This window comes from Ranitomeya imitator, chromosome 7 (genome assembly GCF_032444005.1).
Source record: "Ranitomeya imitator isolate aRanImi1 chromosome 7, aRanImi1.pri, whole genome shotgun sequence".
Classification (NCBI taxonomy): Eukaryota; Metazoa; Chordata; class Amphibia; order Anura; family Dendrobatidae; genus Ranitomeya; species Ranitomeya imitator.
This window is the reverse complement of record NC_091288.1, coordinates 165,516,609-165,536,365: the sequence shown is the minus strand read 5'-3', so window position 1 is coordinate 165,536,365 and position 19,757 is coordinate 165,516,609.

Here is a 19,757-nt window from a genome sequence, read left to right as displayed (position 1 = left end):
CACTTTTACTGCACAGTGAAAGGTGTTAAAATAATAATAAAAACAATTCCTGAATTGATGGATTTTGCTTATTCTGCTTCTGAAAAATCTGAATAAAAAACAATCAAGAAGCGTTATGTATGTGAAAACGGTACAAAAAAAATCGACTCATGCCACAAAATACAGGCCCCCACTCACTCCATCTCCATTTCTAAGGGGGTTACTGAATTTCAGAAATATTATTACAGCCTCACATTATGAAGAACATTTTTCTGATTAAAAGAATAATAGGAATAATGAACTCGGAATTTGTCTTATTCAGAAAAATGAAATTCAGAGAGCCACTTTATTTTATTCCTTCACATTTTCATATAAGTGTTCCTGCAAGCACACTCTTAGCTGAAAGGAGCGCTCGGCAATTACATGATGGCTGTTATCAGTCAGTCCATAGATGCTAAAGTGCTGGGAACGTTCCATCAAAGCTTATTCCAAGAAAACTGCACATTCAGTGTAGAGGTTTTAGTACTTTATATTAAATAACAATACAATGCATTATTATATTATGATTAAAGGGATTGTCCACTGTTATGATATCAGATGGGTGGAGATCCGACACCCAGCATCTCCAGTGATCAGCAGCAGACAGGTGTAGACAAAGTAATAGTGCTGCAGTGTTTCACTACGTACACTGTCCACGTCTCGCCACTGCCTAAGCAAGTACCTGCCTACTGGTGGGAGAACTGGGTGCCAGACTCCTGATCTCATTTTGATGATAGGATAGTTTATCAATATCAGACTAGTGGAAATACCTTTAAAGTATACAGAAAACTAATTTCCTGCCGCTTTAGAAGTAATCTACAGGTAGTCTGTCTGCCTTTATGGAGCTACAGGGAGAAAACAAAGTTATATTTTCCCTGCAGCTGCTCATTTCTAGTCATTAGGGTGGAGCAGAGAGCGGTAACAGTCACTGTTCACTACATAGTGAGTTTATCGTGATCACTCCCCAGTGCACTGATTCACAGCCTGTTCTACACACCCTCTAAGGACATTTTTTAAAAGTTGACCTAGGCCTCTTCACTCAGGTGAATCTTAATGCCTCAGCATACTAAGACATTTCGGACAATTGTAGCTTCCAAGTTCCAAGGGACTGTTCCCCGATGCACAAAGCAAACTCCATAAAAGCTTGGTTGGGCAAGTTTGGAGTTGAAGAATTAGGGAGCCATGACCGAAAACTCATCCAACACCTATGGCATAAACTGGATCACAGAATGTGAACCTGGCCATAGACATCAGGGTCTAGCATCACAAAGGCTCATCTACATGAATAGGCAAAAAGTCCTACAGACACTTTCCAAAGTCTTCTTAAAAGCCCTCTCAGGAGAACGACAACTGTTATAGCTGCAAAAGATGGACCGACTTCATCGTAACGTCAGTGGATTTCGAATGTTCCTGTAGGTGTAACGTGTGGGTGTCCCAGTATTTTTGTTTATATGGAATAAGTTGCTTACATATTGTTGATTGTTTCTTAATGAAAACTACAACATTTTATATAATAAAGATGCAAATAGAAAAACAAATAAAGAATGAAAATACCAAACATGGTTTATGGCGATAATAAAGTAAAAATGGACATATTAAAGAGATGATCGATTGCTATATAGCAAAGCTAATAATTTATCATTCATCTCTCCAAGGACTTGGATTTCTGGGTAAGATAATTCTTTATATTGTACTTTCATGAAAATCTAATGAACTTTTGTAAAATAACATTTCACCCAATTGTGAAACGACCCCTGCCATGAGCTCAGCACATACAGTATTGATTTCTAACATGTTAACATTAGTCTGTTCTATCTGCTTTATAATCTGCAGTGATCTGAACGTGCAGAACTATCTGGGTGATAAGTTCAGAAATGTTATTAGCCATTGTGGTGATGATACTAATACATGGTAAAGTCCTATCTGCTATGAACATTTGTGCTTGAGAATTCATTAAAGTAACTTCCATGCCGGATGTCTTGTTGCCGACACTGGTGACATGATGTGTTGCTGCCCGCTGAAGTACCACAATCATAGTGATGTCTATGCTGCTAGATTCCAAGAACAGAAGGTTTACCAGCATCATATGAAAGAATATCAAAGAAGCGTAATCCTGACAGCGGATACATGACTTCAGAACCATGGACAGCATGTATCAGAAACTAGCTGCAATATTTCAGCCGGGTACATTTTAACTCTGAAGCGCCACAGCGTTTCAGAGTAAAAGATACTTTTTAAAACTGCATGGAAGACTAGTTGGACAGGTCATTGGTGGCTTCTCCATGGCCCTCCCCTTGAGTGACAGTTCTCTCCCTAAGCAGCATGTATCAGAAAATGGCTGCAATATTTCAGCTGGGTATGTTTTGATGCTGAAATGCCACAGAGTAAAAGATACATTAAAAGCCACAGGGGACCAAGCAGCATAGGAGACTAGTTGGGCAGGCAGGTCATTGGTGGCTTCTCCATGGCCCTCACCTTGAGTGACAGTTCTCTCCCCAAGCAGCATGTATCAGAAAATGGCTGCAATATTTCAGCCGGGTATGTTTTGATTTTGAAATGCCGCAGAGTAAAACATACTTTAAAAGCCACCGTGGACCAAGCAGCATCGGAGGCTAGTTGAGCAGGCAGGTCATGGGTGGCTTCTCCATGGCATTTCCCTTGAGTAACAGTTCTTGCCCTAAGTGTAAAGGGAGAGACGAGTTAGTGGAAGAGGGCGGAAAGAAGCCTTCAGGGTCTCGTCTGTGTGACTAGTGTCCCGTGCAGCTAAGTCCCTGGTGATTTTCAAAGTACGTTCTCTGATACTCCGCCTCGACATACATCCAGCATGTATCAGCTGTCAGGTTCCCTTTAAGTGGAAAAGTATTAGATTACCACATATCGGCCTCACAGGGGTCTTCCTCAATGCAACTATAAGTATGCCATGTATAACTAGGGCTGTCACACAATCATTTTACAATACTCGTGTTTCATAGAATATACAGGTCCTTCTCAAAAAATTAGCATATAGTGTTAAATTTCATTATTTACCATAATGTAATGATTACAATTAAACTTTCATATATTATAGATTCATTATCCACCAACTGAAATTTGTCAGGTCTTTTATTGTTTTAATACTGATGATTTTGGCATACAACTCCTGATAACCCAAAAAACCTGTCTCAATAAATTAGCATATCAAGAAAAGGTTCTCTAAACGACCTATTACCCTAATCTTCTGAATCAACTAATTAACTCTAAACACATGCAAAAGATACCTGAGGCTTTTATAAACTCCCTGCCTGGTTCATTACTCAAAACCCCCATCATGGGTAAGACTAGCGACCTGACAGATGTCAAGAAGGCCATCATTGACACCCTCAAGCAAGAGGGTAAGACCCAGAAAGAAATTTCTCAACAAATAGGCTGTTCCCAGAGTGCTGTATCAAGGCACCTCAATGGTAAGTCTTTTGGAAGGAAACAATGTGGCAGAAAACGCTGTACAACGAGAATAGGAGACTGGACCCTGAGGAAGATTGTGGAGAAGGACCGATTCCAGACCTTGGGGAACCTGAGGAAGCAGTGGACTGAGTCTGGTGTGGAAACATCCAGAGCCACCGTGCACAGGCGTGTGCAGGAAATGGGCTACAGGTGCCGCATTCCCCAGGTAAAGCCACTTTTGAACCATAAACAGCGGCAGAGGCGCCTGACCTGGGCTACAGAGAAGCAGCACTGGACTGTTGCTAAGTGGTCCCAAGTACTTTTTTCTGATGAAAGCAAATTTTGCATGTCATTCGGAAATCAAGGTGCCAGAGTCTGGAGGAAGACTGGGGAGAAGGAAATGCCAAAATGCCTGAAGTCCAGTGTCAAGTACCCACAGTCAGTGATGGTGTGGGGTGCCATGTCAGCTGCTGGTGTTGGTCCACTGTGTTTCATCAAGGGCAGGGTCAATGCAGCTAGCTATCAGGAGATTTTGGAGCACTTCATGCTTCCATCGGCTGAAATGCTTTATGGAGATGAAGATTTCATTTTTCAGCACGACCTGGCACCTGCTCACAGTGCCAAAACCACTGGTAAATGGTTTACTGACCATGGTATTACTGTGCTCAATTGGCCTGCCAACTCTCCTGACCTGAACCCCATAGAGAATCTGTGGGATATTGTGAAGAGAAAGTTGAGAGACGCAAGACCCAACACTCTGGATGAGCTTAAGGCCGCTATTGAAGCATCCTGGGCCTCCATAACATCTCAGCAGTGTCACAGGCTGATTGCCTCCATGCCACGCCGCATTGAAGCAGTCATTTCTGCCAAAGGATTCCCGACCAAGTATTGAGTGCATAACTGAACATTATTATTTGATGGTTTTTTTGTTTGTTATTAAAAAACACTTTTATTTGATTGGATGGGTGAAATATGCTAATTTATTGAGACAGGTTTTTTGGGTTATCAGGAGTTGTATGCCAAAATCATCAGTATTAAAACAATAAAAGACCTGACAAATTTCAGTTGGTGGATAATGAATCTATAATATATGAAAGTTTAATTGTAATCATTACATTATGGTAAATAATGAAATTTAACACTATATGCTAATTTTTTGTGAAGGACCTGTAATATCAGCAATCATGTCAGAACCCAAAGTGGACAAATCTGAACTAATTATCTTTCCTCCATCTCGCAGACCATCCACCTGTCATTGTTAGTTTGTTTACTGTGAGTGATATTTGCAATTTGATGTAACCTCGTCTCATGAACAGCACAATGGAATTAAAATACATATAAAAGACATAGCATCTATTTATACAATTACCTTAAATTGTCTGTCATCCATTTCCGTCTGGACGTCCTCGAATCCCACAATCCACCGTGCCGCACTGGAAGCACGCCGACAGCCATATTCGTTAAACTAGATGAAATGTGGATTAAATCTGCGCTGCTGCGACAAATAATGGATCCAGATATAATTGTAAGGTGTTCGGGTGGTTTATTCAACACGTTTCGAAGCTCATGGCTTCTTCTTCAGGAAGTTTCCACACAAAGATATCATATATGGTATCTTTGTGTGGAAACTTCCTGAAGAAGCCATGAGCTTCGAAACGCGTTGAATAAACCACCCGAACACCTTACAATTATATCTGGATCCATTATTTGTCGCAGCAGCGCAGATTTAATCCACATTTCATCTAGTTTAACGGTTCTGAGAGGTCACAGCGCCGACCTGTGGATCTGCAGCAGCTGACAAACTACACGCCTGTACTGTGTACCACCAGGTGAGCAGTTCTCTCATTGATTAGAAGCAATCCTAGGGATAAGACCCTATTTGCGCTTTTTTGTCTCCTATTTTTCTTTACTAGTGATTCACCGACAGCCATATTGGAATACCCAAGTGATGGGTATTGAAATATGGCACCCGCTGGCGGTACCAGGCCCTTGCCCAGTACCACCTGCGGTTCATCGCTGGACCCCCCCCCCCCACTGCTGGGACTCCCCCACTGTAAGAACCCCACGCAGCAAGGATTCCTCCCCATCGCTGGGATCCAGGATGCCGCTGGGATCACTACTGCCGCTGGGATCCAGACCGCAGCTGGGATCCGGCCTCCATTGGGATCCAGACTGATGATGGGATCCTGGCTGCCGGTGGGATCCCGGCTGCCACTCGGATCGAGAACACTGGGGCACCCTCCCGATGCGATCGGGCCATCGGGCATCCATCTAGTAATAGGTATAAAAATCTGTGACGGTGTTAGATCCAGTCCATCATTTCTCCGGTCCACTGAGCAGTTCATCAGTTTGTAAAATGTTTGTCTAAATTTATATACTTTACCAGTCCCAATCGAAATCAGTCGTGTGCACCCAAATATGCTGTTCACGCGTAGCCCAACATGTGTGGAGTAAAACATCTGTTCTCCAGACCTACCGCAGATCAATACTTGTCCTGTGTCACGCAGGGTTGACATGATCTCAAAGTATCATACACTATCCATACTAAACAGCCATCTTACATGGCAAAACTGGACAGGAGTATAAGTGACGTCCGGTGGCAACAAAATGGCTGAATTTATACAAACTAAACAATCACAAACATGTTAGAAACTGCCAGTGTATAATTACTGCACACAGACACTATATAGGTGCGTGGTCCACCATCCTAAACCATAAATTAAATTAAAATACGAACCAAAAAGGCACTACTAGATTTACTAGAACGTCTGTGTGTTTTCAGCTGCCTCTGGGACTGCACATTTGGGAAAAAAATTTCCACAGTGGTTGTGTGAATAATGACTGATGTCCTGGTCACATTAGGTTAGATCTTGACCTAGGCGGACCCTAAATGACCACATTACATACACATGTATGTAATAAATTATAAAATATGATTATTCCCCATAAATAACTTATTTCTTATTGTATAGAACAACACAACATAAGTACAGTATATGGTTCACAAACCCTGTTTTCCCCTATGCGCAAAAACTATTCTTCACGTGCAATTTTATATGTAAGAGTGAACAGAAATGCTAGATGATTCACAGAAATCAGTAATAGTGAGGCAATTTATACTCAGTATTGAAGGGAATCGTCAGCACAGAATGACTGTTCAGACCAAGTACAGGCGCTTGGAGCACCCAAACAATTAAGTGCAACTAGATACGTGTTTTCCCTCTATTTCCCCCCATCCCATTGTATTATTGACGGCTCTGACTTTATAGAGCCACAGAAGGGCACAGGTACAGTATATGGAAAGCAGGCAGTGGGAAGCTGCACCTAAATGTTTGGTACTACCAAGGGGGTGCTGAGCGACAGTATTTGGTTTCAACAGTTATACTGTGCTGACGCTGGAGTGTAGCCAAGGCGATGATCCATTTTAACTCAGTTTCAAATGTCGTTGATTGTCCCCAGCCCTCCTTGAAGGGGTCACTATTACCTGAAGATGCACTGAGGGGCAAATAATATTTGGAGGGCATAAAGGAGGCACTCAGAAACAAATATTACTGAAAGGAATCTCTCAAGCATCGTCATTGCTTTCATGGGTGGACTATAACTTGGAAGGTGGCACTTGGGGCATTATTGCTTTCTAGGGGCCACACATCAACTTTACTGGATCAAAGGTACTATTCGCATGTAAGAGAAGAAAAGGCATTATTATTGTGTGATACAAATGGAGTGCTATTATTGTGTGGGCATTAAGAAGAGGAGCATGAATACTGTTTGGGGGGATGAAGAAGATCACTAGCATTGTGTGGGGCTCAAAAAATGAGATTTGCCCTATTTAAGGTACAAAGGTTGACACTCTGAACACTTACTGTGCGTTCAACTACCACTGTCTGTTTGGCACTACCTATCTGGCACTATTATTTTCAGAGACATGGTCTTTCAGCACATTTTTCTTTAGGGGTTAATGATATTATTGACACTGTTTTTGAACATTCGGGGTCAATGTGCAAACTCATTGAGGGTAACAGCAGGATGGAAAGTTTCTGTAGGTTGCAAATCGGTGAGATGCTGGAAATGTGAGAAGCATAAGACATCTGTGCTGTAACCCTTGCAGGTACAAGTCGTGACTGCTGGGAGAAGTCATCATGGCGGTCTGGACTCAATGGAAAATGTCACAAAAAGTTCTTAGATTTACAGTTTATAAGGTTGAAAGAAGAGATGAGTCCATCAAGCTCAACCTGTAACCTAACTTGTTGATTCAGAGAAATATAAGAACCTCATGAGGTGGTTTCGAATTGTCACACATTGGTAGAGAAATTCCTTCCCAACCACACCTATGGCAATCAGACTAGTTCCATGGCTCAAGTTCCCATCACAACATATAATATCCATAACCTATAATATATTTTCAAGGATTACATAGGAAACTGGATTTGGTCTTTTATTCATTTTTTAATTGTGGATGTCGAAAAAGAATACCATACAAGTGGTGTCAGTACAGTAGTTGATAGCCAAAGGGCCACGCTGTGTAAATTATGATCAAGGTTGAAGTCAAATAAACAGTATGATAAAACCTATAGTCAAGACTACGAGACAACAAATGAAATATTAATGATCTTTATTGGTTATATAAAAATATTTAACATGATCCAAAATTAAAAAGCATAATAAAAAGTGGTAGATATCATCAAAAATGTCTGAGAAGGTGTAGGAAGGGCTGTTCCAGGCAACGATAAATCTAGATTATCTATCAAAACACATACCGTATTTTTCGGACTATAAGACGCACCGGACCATAAGACGCACCCCAAATTTGGGGTGAAAATTGCAGAAAAAAATATTTTTTATAAGATGGGGGTCCGTCTTATTGTCCGAATGTACAGTATCTTACCTGAGGGCTGGCGGTGGCAGAGCAGGGTCACAGGAGGCATGGTGTCGGCAGAGGTGGGGTGATGCGGTGTGGCGTGCACCTGAGCAGGGTCCCTTCCTGCTTAGGTGGGCGATGCCACGGCCTGGTGTCCATGGGAGGGTTGCAGCAGTGATTACCGGCAGAGGTGCTGGGATGAGGAGGTGCTGGGATGAGGAGCTGCTGGGATGAGGAGGTGCTGGGATGAGGAGGCGCAGTGAGAGGTATGGCGTGAGAGGGGTCCCTTTCCCCGGTGAGGTGATGCAGCAGCCCGGTGAGCAGGAGAGCCGGGTGAATCCTGTTGTTATCGGTGGGGGCGGCCATCTTCCTGAAGCCGCGCGTGCGCAGATGAAGCGCTCTGCTTCCCGGGGCTTCAGGAAAATGGCCGCGGGAGGTCGCGCGTGCGCAGATGGAGATCGCGGCGGCCATTTTCCTGAAGCCCCGGGAAGCAGAGCGCTTCATCTGCGCACGCGCGGCTTCAGGAAGATGGCCGCCCCCACCGATAACAACAGGATTCACCCAGCTCTGCTGCTTACCGGGCTGCTGCATCACCTCACCGGAGAAAGGGACCCCGTTTACTGCGCCTCCTCATCCCCGCACCTCTGCCGCCATGGTAAGCCTGCATTGCGACTATTAGACGCACCCCCAATTTTCCCCCCTTTTTTGGGGGGGAAAAAGTGCGACTTGTAGTCCGAAAAATACGGTAATTTATATGAACTGTTAAGACAAATTTTGATATATCCTCGGTGGTTCATTACGTCTGTATGTACCACCTGATGGTTTGACCAAAAATATCTTTTACAAGTACAAACTATTAGCAGATAATCAGCTAATGATGCAAATAAACACGGATGTAGTTAATGATAAATGCTGCATCTACTATATAATTGTCTAAGGGTCACTTCCGTCTGTCTGTCTGTCCTTCTGTCTGTCACGGTTATTCATTCACTGATTGGTCTCGGCAGCTGCCTGTCATGGCTGCCTCGACCAATCAGCAACGGGCACAGTCTGGAAGAAAATGGCCGCTCCTTCCTCCCCACAGTCAGTACCCGGCGTCCGCATACTCCCCTCCGATCAGCGCTCACACAGGGTTAATGGCAGCGTTGACCGTGGTGTAACGCCCTTGGTTACCGCCGCTATTAACCCTGTGTGAACACCTTTTTACTATTCATGCTGCATATGCAGCATGAATAGTAAAAATATCTAATGTTAAAAATAATTTAAAAAATAAAAAATAGTTACATACTCACCCTCCGTTGACCCCCCCCCCGGATAAGGAACCGGCCTTTCCCGCTCCGCGCGACGCCTCGGTGACTGCTGCATGCATTGTGGTCTCGCGAGATGATGACATACGGTCTCGCGAGACCGTTACGTCATCATCTCGCAAGACCGCAATGCAACCAGGAGGAGGATGGCGCCGCTGCTGCTGCTCCTGTTGTTCTGTGCAGGGAGCCTCCGCGCTGCCGGGTGTCCGGAGGCTGTGAGCCCGGAGCGGAGCCTGGTATGGGGGCCGGGGCTGCAGGTTGACATCACCCTGCCCGTCCGACACTTCCACATCCAGGCTGTGAGCGGCGCCGGCTGGAATTTCACCTCCTCCCCAGGTAACCACGTGACCGCCGCTAATCATCAATGATCCCAGACAGACGGGAGCGGCGGCCACACAGCTCCGTCTTCTGACGTCACCGCCCCACCATTAACCCCTTAGACTCCTTATCTACTATATGTGACTGGGCAATATACTACGTAGCTGGGCAATATACTATGTGACTGGGCAATATAGTACGTGAACTACGTGGCTGGGCAATATACTACATAGCTGGGCAATATACTATGTCACTGGGCAATATAGTACGTGAACTACGTGGCTGGACAATATACTACGTGACTCGGCAATAAACTACGTGGCTGGGCAATATACTACGTGGCTGGGCAATATACTACGTGGCTGGGCAATATACTACGTGACTGGGCAATATACTACGTGGCTGGGCAATATACTACGTGGCTGGGTGTTATGAATAGGTAATTCAGAACCACAATGGACCTTGAAGTTCGGAGCACACAAAGTGACCTGACAATAACCAAAAACATAGGACGAGCTCTGAGACGTGGGAACTCTGCTGACCACAATCCCTAAAACTATCAAACCACACTAGAGGTAGCCGTGGATTGCGCCTAACGCTCCCTATGCAACTCGGCACAGCCTGAGAAACTAGCTAGCCCTGAAGATAGAAAAATAAGCCTACCTTGCCTCAGAGAAATTCCCCAAAGGAAAAGGCAGCCCCCCACATATAATGACTGTGAGTAAGATGAAAATACAAACACAGAGATGAAATAGATTTAGCAAAGTGAGGCCCGACTTACTGAATAGACCGAGGATAGGAAAGATAGCTTTGCGGTCAACACAAAAACCTACAAACAATCACGCAGAGGGGCAAAAAGACCCTCCGCACCGACTAACGGTACGGAGGTGCTCCCTCTGCGTCTCAGAGCTTCCAGCAAGCAAGAAAAACCAATAGAGCAAGCTGGACAGAAAATATAGCAAACAAAAGTAACACAAGCAGAACTTAGCTTATGCTGAGCAGACAGGCCACAGGAACGATCCAGGAGGAAGCAAGACCAATACTAGAACATTGACTGGAGGCCAGGATCAAAGCACTAGGTGGAGTTAAATAGAGCAGCACCTAATGACTTAACCTCATCACCTGAGGAAGGAAACTCAGAAGCCGCAGTACCACTCACATCCACCAACGGAAGCCCATAGACAGAATCAGCCGAAGTACCACTTGTGACCACAGGAGGGAGCTCGACCACAGAATTCACAACAGTACCCCCCCCTTGAGGAGGGGTCACCGAACCCTCACCAGAGCCCCCAGGCCGACCAGGATGAGCCATATGAAAGGCACGAACAAGATCGGCAGCATGGACATCAGAGGCAAAGACCCAGGAATTATCTTCCTGACCATAACCCTTCCACTTAACCAGATACTGGAGTTTCCGTCTAGAAACACGAGAATCCAAAATCTTCTCCACTATATACTCCAACTCCCCCTCCACCAAAACCGGGGCAGGAGGATCAACAGATGGAAAAATAGGTGCCACGTATCTCCGCAACAATGACCTATGGAATACGTTATGGATGGAAAAAGAATCTTGAAGGGTCAAACGAAAAGACACAGGATTAAGAACCTCAGAAATCCTATATGGACCAATGAAACGAGGCTTAAACTTAGGAGAGGAAACCTTCATAGGAATATAACGAGATTACAACCAAACCAAATCCCCAACACGAAGTCGGGGACCCACACAGCGTCTGCGATTAGCGAAACGTTGAGCCTTCTCCTGGGACAAGGTCAAATTGTGCACTACATGAGTCCAAATCCGCTGCAACCTGTCCACCACAGTATCCACACCAGGACAGTCCGAAGACTCAACCTGCCCTGAAGAGAAACGAGGATGGAACCCAGAATTGCAGAAAAACGGCGAAACCAAGGTAGGCGAGCTGGCCCGATTATTAAGGGCGAACTCAGCCAACGGCAAAAAGGACACCCAATCATCCTGATCAGCAGAAACAAAACATCTCAGATATGTTTCCAAGGTCTGATTGGTTCGTTCAGTCTGGCCATTTGTCTGAGGATGGAAAGCCGAGGAAAAAGACAAATCAATGCCCATCCTAGCACAAAAGGCTCGCTAATACCTCAAAACAAACTGGGAACCTCTGTCAGAAACGATGTTCTCTGGAATGCCATGTAAACGAACCACATGCTGGAAGAACAATGGCACCAAATCAGAGGAGGAAGGTAATTTAGACAAGGGTACCAAATGGATCATCTTAGAGAAGCGATCACAAACTACCCAAATGACCGACATTTTCTGAGAGACGGGGAGATCCGAAATAAAATCCATAGAGATATGTGTCCAAGGCCTCTTCGGGACCGGCAAGGGCAAAAGCAACCCACTGGCACGAGAACAGCAGGGCTTAGCCCGAGCACAAATCCCACAGGACTGCACAAAAGAACGCACATCCCGTGACAGAGACGGCCACCAAAAGGATCTAGCCACTAAATCTCTGGTACCAAAGATTCCAGGATGACCAGCCAACACCGAACAATGAACCTCAGAGATAACTTTTTTCGTCCACCTATCAGGGACAAACAGTTTTTCCGCTGGGCAACGATCAGGTTTATTAGCCTGAAATTTTTGCAGCACCCGCCGCAAATCAGGGGAGATGGCAGACACAATTACTCCCTCTTTGAGAATACCCGCCGGCCCAGGCAAACCCGGAGAGTCGGGCACAAAACTCCTAGACAGGGCATCCGCCTTCACATTTTTAGAGCCCGGAAGGTACGAAACCACAAAGTCAAAACGGGAGAAAAACAGCGACCAACGAGCCTGTCTAGGATTCAACCGTTTGGCAGAGTCGAGATAAGTCAAGTTCTTGTGATCAGTCAAGACCACAACGCGATGCTTAGCTCCTTCAAGCCAATGACGCCACTCCTCGAATGCCCACTTCATGGCCAGTCATCGCTCAGCAGGCGAAAACTTCCTGGAAAAGAAGGCGCATGGCTTCATCACCGAGCAATCAGAACCTCTTTGCGACAAAACAGCCCCCGCTCAAATTTCAGAAGCATCAACCTCGACCTGGAACGGAAGCGAAACATCTGTTTGACACAACACAGGGGCAGAAGAAAAACGATGCTTTAACTCTTGAAAAGCTTCCACAGCAGCAGAAGACCAATTGACCACATCAGCACCCTTCTTGGTCAAATCGGTCAATGGTTTAGCAATACTAGAAAAATTACAGATGAAGCGACGATAAAAATTAGCAAAGCCAAGGAACTTTTGCAGACTCTTCAGAGATGTCGGCTGAGTCCAATCATAAATGGCCTGGACCTTAACAGGGTCCATCTCGATAGTAGAAGGGGAAAAAATGAACCCCAAAAATGAAACCTTCTGAACACCAAAGAGACACTATGATCCCTTCACAAACAAAGAATTAGCACGCAGGACCTGGAACACCATTCTGACCTGCTTCACATGAGACTCCCAATCATCCGAGAAGACCAAAATATCATCCAAGTATACAATCAGGAATTTATCCAGGTACTCTCGGAAGATGTCATGCATAAAGGACTGAAATACTGATGGAGCATTGGCAAGTCCGAATGGCATAACTAGGTACTCAAAATGGCCCTCGGGCGTATTAAATGCAGTTTTCCATTCATGGCCCCGTTTAATACGCACAAGATTATATGCACCACGAAGATCTATCTTGGTAAACCAACTAGCCCCCTTAATCCGAGCAAACAAATCAGATAGCAGCGGCAAGGGGTACTGAAATTTGACCGTGATTTTATTTAGAAGGCGGTAATCAATACAAGGTCTCAGCGAACCATCCTTCTTGGCCACAAAAAAGAACCCTGCTCCCAATGGCGATGACGACGGGCGAATATGACCCTTCTCCAAGGATTCTTTTACGTAACTCCGCATAGCGGCGTGCTCAGGTACAGATAAATTAAACAGTCGACCCTTAGGAAACTTACTACCAGGAATCAACTCGATAGCACAATCACAATCCCTATGCGGAGGTAGGGCATTGGACTTGGGCTCATCGAATACATCCCGGTAATCAGACAAGAACTCTGGGACCTCAGAAGGGGTGGATGATGAGATAGACAGAAATGGAACATCACCATGTACCCCCTGACAACCCCAGCTAGACACAGACATAGATTTCCAATCTAATACTGGGTTATGGACTTGTAGCCATGGCAACCCCAACACGACCACATCATGCAGATTTTGCAACACCAGAAAGCGAATATCCTCCTGGTGCGCAGGAGCCATGCACATGGTCAGCTGGGTCCAATACTGAGGCTTATTCTTGGCCAAAGGCATAGCATCAATTCCTCTCAATGGAATAAGACACTGCAAGGGCTCCAAGACAAACCCACAGCGCCTAGCAAACTCCAAGTCCATCAAATTCAAGGCAGCGCCTGAATCCACAAATGCCATGACAGAATAGGAAGACAAAGAGCAGATCAAAGTAACGGACAAAAGAAATTTCGACTGTACCGTACCAATGGTGGCAGACTTAGCAAACCGCTTAGTGCGCTTAGGACAATCAGAGATAGCATGAGTGGAATCACCACAGTAGAAACACAGCCCATTCTGACGTCTGTGTTCCTGCCTTTCAGCTCTGGTCAAAGTCCTATCGCACTGCATAGGCTCAGGTTTATGCTCAGATAATACCGCCAAATGGTGCACAGATTTACGCTCACGCAAGCGTCGACCGATCTGAATGGCCAAAGACATAGACTCATTCAGACCAGCAGGCATAGGAAATCCCACCATGACATCCTTAAGGGCTTCAGAGAGACCCTTTCTGAAAATAGCTGCCAGCGCACATTCATTCCATTGAGTGAGCACGGACCACTTTCTAAACTTCTGACAATAAATCTCTATCTCATCCTGACCCTGACACAGAGCCAGCAAATTTTTCTCTGCCTGATCCACTGAATTAGGTTCATCGTACAGTAATCCGAGCGCCAGAAAAAACGCATCAATATTACATAATGCAGGATCTCCTGGCGCAAGGGAAAATGCCCAGTCTTGAGGGTCGCCACGCAATAAAGAAATAATGATCTTAACTTGTTGAACTGGGTCACCAGAGGAGCGAGGTTTCAACGCCAGAAACAGTTTGCAATTATTTTTGAAACTCAGACATTTAGCTCTATCTCCAGAAAACAAATCAGGAATAGGAATTCTTGGTTCTAACATAGAATTCTGAGCCACAAAGTCTTGAATATTCTGTACTCTTGCAGTGAGATAATCCACACATGAAGACAGACCTTTAATGTCCATCACTACACCTGCGTCCTGAACCACCCAAATGTCTAGGGGAAAAAAAAGGCAAAACACAGTGCAAAGAAAAAAAAATGGTCTCAGAACTTCTTTTTTCCCTCTATTGAGAAGCATAGTACTTTGGGCCTCCAGTACTGTTATGAATAGGTAATTCAGAACCACAATGGACCTTGAAGTTCGGAGCACAGAAAGTGACCTGACAATAACCAAAAAACATAGGACGAGCTCTGAGACGTGGGAACTCTGCTGACCGCAATCCCTAAACCTATCAAACCACACTAGAGGTAGCTGTGGATTGCGCCTAACGCTCCCTATGCAACTCGGCACAGCCTGAGAAACTAGCTAGCCCTGAAGATAGAAAAATAAGCCTACCTTGCCTCAGAGAAATTCCCCAAAGGAAAAGGCAGCCCCCCACATATAATGACTGTGAGTAAGATGAAAATACAAACACAGAGATGAAATAGATTTAGCAAAGTGAGGCCCGACTTACTGAATAGACCGAGGATAGGAAAGATAGCTTTGCGGTCAACACAAAAACCTACAAACAACCACGCAGAGGGGCAAAAAGACTCTCCGCACCGACTAACGGTACGGAGGTGCTCCCTCTGCGTCTCAGAGCTTCCAGCAAGCAAGAAAAACCAATAGAGCAAGCTGGACAGAAAATATAGCAAACAAAAGTAACACAAGCAGAACTTAGCTTATGCTGAGCAGACAGGCCACAGGAACGATCCAGGAGGAAGCAAGACCAATACTAGAACATTGACTGGAGGCCAGGATCAAAGCACTAGGTGGAGTTAAATAGAGCAGCACCTAACGACTTAACCTCATCACCTGAGGAAGGAAACTCAGAAGCCGCAGTACCACTCACATCCACCAACGGAAGCCCATAGACAGAATCAGCCGAAGTACCACTTGTGACCACAGGAGGGAGCTCGACCACAGAATTCACAACAGGTGGGCAATATACTACGTGGCTGGGCAATATACTACGTGGCTGGGCAATATGCTACGTGGACATACATATTCTAGAATACCCGATGCGTTAGAATCGGTCCACCATCTAGTAATTAATAAGAGAGAAAACTCCCGGTGTAAGATCTGTGTTCAAGAGAAGTGAAATATTCGTCTGTGATTAAATCTTTAGTATTTAATAAAGTACATTGTGTCAAATACACATAGATTAATCACATAGGATCATAAATAAGAAAAAAGTGTCACATGCAGCAAAAATCATTCAACAAGTGATAGATCCTAAAGATTATCTATTCCCTAGATGGAGATCTGTTGCTATTGTATCGGGAGGGCGGTAATGTCACGATGGGGGCAGGCATGTGGCTCTGAGAATCTCTCCCCCGTGTGCTCACCCACCTATCTACTCTCTTTAACCATGTGCTGACTTATCCCATCTGTGCTCTCTTCTTTGACCTGTCTACACCATGTGCTATCCCCCTTGTCTGCTGTCTCTCCTTCTTGTACTGTATTCTCCCCTCATGTGCTGTCCCATTTGAGCTGTCTCCCCCTGTGCTGTGTCTCTCCTCCCTGTGCGCTCTCTCCCTCATCTGCTGTCTTCTCTCATGTCATCTCTTCTTTGACCTGTCTACCCCACGTGCTATCCCCTTGTCTGCTGTCTCTCCTTCCTGTGCTGTTCTCCCCTCATGTGCTGTCGAGTTTGAGCTGTCTCCCCCTGTGCACTCTCCCCCCATCTGCTGTCTGTGCACTCTCCCCCCATCTGCTGTCTTCCCCTCTCATATCATCTCTTCTTTGACCTGTCTACCCCATGTGCTCTCCCCCTTGTCTGCTCTCTATCCACCACTGTGCTCGCCCGTTGTTGTTTTCGACATTGTGCCTTTGCTGCTTTCCTTTCATTGTTATTGGCGTACTTTTAGGAGGAGCCATGTGGGCGCTGATATTTTAAATGGGATTTTCCCATGAACGAAAGATCTTTTTAGAAATTATCTGTGTCTGACCATGTACAGATCATACCACAGCTCCTGGGCAGGAGAGGAAGCAAAAGACAATACTGACATTACAGCAGGAGATTGCAGAGGATACATTTTGTGAGGTAAAATATTGTTTAAAAACAGTCAGTTAAATATTTTATCTGACAAAAGAAATCCTGTGATCCCCTGCTGTAATGTCAGTATTGTCTTTTGCTTCCTCCCCTGCCCAGTATATGTGGTATGCTCCGTACACGGTCAGACTCAAAATTAACTTTCGTTCATTGGAAAACCCCTTTAATGGGGCCGGCTTCCTTCTGCCTGTTGACGCATTGTGCATCTGCCACCGGGATCAGCCGATTGATTCACTGTGCCTGCATGGAACTCGTGCAGTGAGCCTTTTTGCATTGTTTTTTTCTCAATTTGTGCATAGCTTCTTTCCATGCATTCTGTGGCACCTTGTTTACTATTAATATATTATTGATTAAATTGTGGTGCACCCGATATTACATTTCGTATGCACGGAACTCGCGCAGGTGCAGTAAATCAGACCACCGCCATCTTTGTGCATACAGATAGCGGCAGTCACATTAAAACTGTGCATGTGCTCCTCCTGTACGTAGATGGCGGTGGTCAGCAAATTATTTGGCTGATCCCAGCGGTGGCATGTTCGCGATGGTGTTCCACTGGTGGTACCGTGCAAGAGACTGCGTACGGCATATACAGTGTGTGTGGTGCATACGGCAAATACAGTGTGTGTGTGTGTGTTGTGTACTGCATATACAGTGTGGATTTGTGTGTGTTTGTGGTGCGACGGTGTTTCGCTGGTGGTACCGCGCAAGAGGCTGGGACTACCAGTCGTTTCCATATTGAGACACCCATCACTTGGGTGTCTCAATATGGAGGTCGGTGAGCTTCCGCCGCTTGGAATTCTGGGATCCTGACACATCTGGACGGAACAGAATGTGTAGACATTTCAAGGTAAATACTCTGCTTAAAAAAATAAAGGGAACACTAAAATCCCACATCCTAGATATCACTGAATGAAATATTCCAGTTGTAAATCTTTATTCATTACTTCGTGGAATGTGTTGAGAACAATAAAACCTAAAAATTATCAACGTAAATCACAACTAATATACCACTGATGGTCTGGAGTTGGAATGATGCTCCAAATCAAAGTGGAAAATGAAGTTACAGGCTGATCCAACTTCAGTGGAAATGCCTCAAGACAAGGAAATGATGATCAGTAGTGTGTGTGGCCTCCACGTGCCTGTATGACCTCCTTACAATGCCTGGGCATGCTCCTGATGAGGTGGCGGATGGTCTCCTGAGGGATCTCCTCCCAGACCTGGACTAAAGCATCCGCCAACTCCTGGACAGTGTGTGGAGCAACGTGACGTTGGTGGATGGTGCAAGACATGATGTCCCAGATGTGTTCAATTGGATTCTGGTCTGGGGAACGGGCGGGCCAGTCCATAGCTTCAATGCCTTCATCTTGCAGGAACTGCTGACACACTTCAGCCACATGAGGTCTGGCATTGTCCTGCATTAGGAGGAACCCAGGGCCAATTGCACCAGCATATGGTCTCACAAGGGGTTTGAGGATCTCATCTCGGTACCTAATGGCAGTCAGGCTACCTCTGGCGAGCACATGGAGGGCTGTGCGGCCCTCCAAAGAAATGTCACCCCACACCATTACTGACCCACTGCCAAACCGGTCATGCAGAAGGATGTTGCAGGCAGAAGATCACTCTCCACGGCGTCTCCAGACTCTGTCACATCTCTCACATGTGCTCAGTGTGAAACTGCTTTCATCTGTGAAGAGCACAGGGCTCCAGTGGTGAATTTGCCAACCTGGTGTTCTGTGGCAAATGCCAAGAGTCCTGCACGGTGTTGGGCTGTGAGCACAACCCCCATCTGTGGACGTCAGGCAGTCAGATCATGCTCATGGAGACGGTTTCTAACTATTTGTGCAGACACATGCACATTTGTGGCCTGCTGGAGGTCATTTTGCAGAGCTCTGGCAGTGCTCCTCCTGTTCCTCCTTGCCCAAAGGCTGAGGTAGCGGTCCTGCTGCTGGGTTGTTGCCCTCCTATGGCCCCCTGCATGTCTCCTGGTGTACTGGCCTGTCTCCTGGTAGCGCCTCCAGGCTCTGAACACTACGCTGACACAGCAAACCTTCTTGCCACAGCTCTCATTGATGTGCAATCCTGGATGAGCTGCACTACCTGAGCCACTTGTGTGTGTTCTAGAGTCAGTCTAATGCTACCAGGAGTGTGAAAGCACAACCAACATTCAAACATCAGCCAGAAGCATTGGTACTGAGATGTGGTATGTGGTCCCCACCCACAGAACCACTCCTTTATTGAGTGTGTCTTGATAACTGCCAATAATTTCCATCTGTCTATTCCATTTGTACAACAGCATGTGAAATTGATTGTCAAACAGTGTTGCTTCCTAAGTGGACAGTTTGATTTCACAGACGTTTGATTTGCTTGGAGCTATATTCTGTTGTTTAAGTGTTCCCTTTATTTTTTGAGCAGTGTATATATATTAAGATAAGTCACAGAATGAGCTGTTATGTATGGAAACTTTACATTATTGGAAGTACATAA